Source organism: Crinia signifera, chromosome 12, assembly GCF_055691185.1.
Source record: "Crinia signifera chromosome 12, ASM5569118v1, whole genome shotgun sequence".
NCBI lineage: Eukaryota > Metazoa > Chordata > Amphibia > Anura > Myobatrachidae > Crinia > Crinia signifera.
This window is the reverse complement of record NC_139228.1, coordinates 41,345,367-41,349,145: the sequence shown is the minus strand read 5'-3', so window position 1 is coordinate 41,349,145 and position 3,779 is coordinate 41,345,367.

Sequence of the window (3,779 nt, the reverse complement as noted above, 5' to 3'; positions counted from 1 at the left end):
CCAAATTGTATTGCTTCGAATGAAGCCACCATCTTGCCTAGAAGCCGGAGGCAAAGATGGATCTGTACCAGAGGTGACTGTAGGACCTCCCTGACCAGCTGTTGTATTGCAGTGACCTTTTCCATCGGCAGAAAAACTTTTTGTTCTGATGTATCCAGGATCATGCCCAAGAAAACCATCCTCTGGGTTGGAACCAGCAATGATTTGGGCATGTTTAGGATCCACCCGTGGTCTCTTAGAACCTGTATGGACAGATTGAGAGCACTGCTTAAAGCCTCCGCCGACCCTGCTTTTATTAGCAGGTCGTCCAGGTATGGCACTACATTCACCCTTCGGAGCCTGAGTAGTGACATCATTTCCGCCATTACCTTTGTGAAAACCCGCGGGGCTGTCGACAGGCCGAAAGGTAACGCCCGGAATTGGTAATGGTCGTTCCCCAAGGCAAACCTGAGATAGATTTGGTGTGGGGGCCAGATAGGAATGTGTAGATAGGCGTCTTTGACGTCTATAGAGGCCAGGAACTCCCCTCTTTCTAGGCTGGCGATCACAGAGCGCAAGGACTCCATCCTGAACTTGAACACGCGCAGGAAGGGGTTCAGTGACTTTAGATTCAGGATGGGTCTTACTGAGCCGTCTGGCTTCGGTACCAGGAATAAGTTGGAATAATATCCCTGGCCCTGCTCCGTGACTGGCACCGGTACAATTACCTGAGACTGAAGCAGCCTGGTAATGGCCCCCTGAAGGAGCACCTGATCTTCCTGGGATGCTGGGAGTGCCGACCTGAAGTATCGTCTGGGAGGGGGTTTGTCGAATTCCAGCTTGTAACCTAGAGAAATGAGACCTCTGGCCCAGGTATCCAGACCCGAGGCGTCCCACACATGGCTGAAATGCAACAATCGCGCTCCCACCGCGAGAGAGTCTCGTGGCGGGAAAACCCCGTCATGCTGCAGGCTTAGAGGAAGTCGCGGCATTTGGACGGTCCTGGGTGTTGGAGGTGTTAGGCTTCCTAAACTTGCCTCTCGTGCCCCTGCTGGCATTGGAGGCGCCCCTAGCCTTGGGGCGAAACCTGTTCCCACGAAAGGACTGCTGGGAAGCACCTGTGAAGGTACACTTTGCAACCGTGGGGGCTGATGGAAGGAAGGTAGATTTTCCTGCCGTGGCTTTGGAAATCCAACCGTCTAATTCACTGCCGAACAGCCATTCTCCTGTAAAGGGAATACCCTCCACACTCTTCTTTGAGTCTACATCTGCAGACCACTGCCGCAGCCACAAGGCCCGTCTGGCTGACACCGCCATGGCTGAATTGCGCGCGTTAATTGCGCCCAATTCCTTTTGTGCCTCGCACAGGATTTTTGCGGTATCCTGAATGTGACGCAGGCTGTCCCCTATCTGGGCCACAGTCATGTCACCCAACAAGCCGTCCTGAATCTGGGTTGACCAGGTATGAATAGCCTTGGCCATCCAGCAGCTGGCTAAAACTGGACGCTGGGATGCCCCACTAGCCGTATATATGGACTTGAGGGTAGCTTCCAGCCTTCTGTCCGCCCCGTCCTTAAGGGTGGATACCCCTGGGACTGGTAGCAACACCTTCTTAGAGAGGCGGGAAACAGAGGAGTCCACTACCGGTGGCTCCTCCCATTTCTTTCTGCCCAAAGGTTCAAAAGGATATGCATTTGTGAACCTTTTTGAAAGAGTAAACCTCTTATCAGGGTTTTTCCATGCAGCCCTGAAAGCAGTTTCTAACTCTGCCTGCTCAGGGAAGTACACTGGCTGTTTCTTCTGAGTCATGAAGAAAGGATCTCCTTCTGTGGATGCCTCTACAGGGAGATCTAAAACATCCCTAATGGCCCTGATAAAGGGCTCGGGACCATGTACTGCCGTCTCAGGAGCTGGTTCCTGCAGACCCTGCTCCTCACCCTCCTCCAATATGTCCTCATCTGTGTCAGGATCCATAGCAGTAGCCTGCCTCTTTTGAGGCTGTGCGGGCGGGGGAGGTACACTTTGGGTATGAAGAATATCCACCCTGGCAGATAACATGGACAATTCCCTCTGAACCCTCTGCGTTTGCTGAGTGTTAGTGGAAAGCTGTGAAGCCACAGAATCCAACAAGGTCTTTATGTTGGAGGCCCACGCAGGCTCCTGCTCGTCTGCCTGCGATTGCCCCGCAAGCTGTGGGGGAACCCCACTGATCTGGGTGTCAGCACTACTGGGCTGTGGTGACATACAAGCCTCACAAGTAACCTGGGACTGTGACTTGGGCACAAACTTGGTGCTACACACCATACAAGTGAACTTTTTCACCATGATGAGATAGTACTACAATGTCTGTAGTAACAAACACAACCCCCACGCAGTCACACACGTGCACACACTGCTGGATGTGTTTCCTCTGAGTGAAAACAGACTATGTGCTTGCTTTATGCTGTTGTCTGTAACTAAACAGTGGGGAAAAAACAGAGCAATTGGGGAGCCAAGTGCACCCTTAACCTGAACTCACAGATCTGGGTGAGCTGGTAACGCTAAACACAGTGATATAAACAACACAGTGTCTGACTAAGCTAGATAGCGCAGCAGCGCTAAATCGCTATAAAAACCTGCTGTCTCTGCCGTGCTGCAAGTACCCGGATCCACCACGCCAGTGAGGAGCCCTGTAATGGAGTCTGGCAGCGTGTGAAGAAGCAGGAAGTGACAGCGCGCGCCCAGCAGAGCTTGGTCCCGCTCTGAGTGAAGCCCCGCCCCCTTACACGGAGCTGGCGCTTACATATAATTATACTGACATTATTAAAGGTGTAAAATATATATCATACATTATACCCTGAGGGGTGTCCCTGGTGGTCCAGCGGCAGCACCCCTATGCCAGTTATCAGACGCGGTGTTCACGCGGTCCCTGCTGGAGAGCCGCCATTACTAGCCGTCGTCTTGCCGCACCAGAAATGGCTGCGGGGACCCCTTGTGGGACCCCCAGCCTGTACTCACCACCGATGTCTTCAGACCTGTCAGGGGTGTGCGGCGGCTGGGGGACTTGCTCGCTACAGCGCAATGCTGTGCGGTGACAAGTCCCACGCAGGACTGGATTGTCCTGTAGCAGGGTCAGCTCTGCACCTGAAGAGGTCGAGGACTGACCCTTCCCCTGACACCCACGAAGCAGGACAGCTGTGTGGTCACTACCGCGCCCCAAAATAACAAACTTGAAAATAAATGTGGAAAAAACTCTGGAGCATCCAGAAGCACTGCCTCTCCTGAGGCACATTTTTCAAAACTGACTAGTGGAGGGAGATTGAGGGGAGGAGCCAGTGCACCCACACTGAAAGTTCTTTTATGTGCCTGTCTCTCCTGCGGAGGTCTCAATCCCCATAGTAGTGAAGCCCAGTATCCCATTGGACGGTAGAGAAATAAATAGTACAACAGGGAAAAGAAGGGGATAGTCTTGGGCTGAACAGGGGGTAGGGAAGGAAAAGGACGTGTCCGGTAGTAATGGGAGAACTGTATAGGCATGGTAGAAGAGGGAAAAAATATTAGGTCGAGTAAGGTATCATGGGCTGTGAACAGGCTGTATGTCAATGTAATTGTCTGTGTGTGTGTTTGTAATATAAGGGAACGGACTGGGTCCGTATGTATGTAAACAAATGTGATCCTTATTGTGAGGGAATGTATGTATTGTATGTATATTGTCTTTTTGATATTGAAAATTAAATAAACACTCAATAAAAAAAAAACTAATAGGATACCAATATATGTACTGGCAGGAAATGGGTCTCATCACAAGCCATAAACAAGCA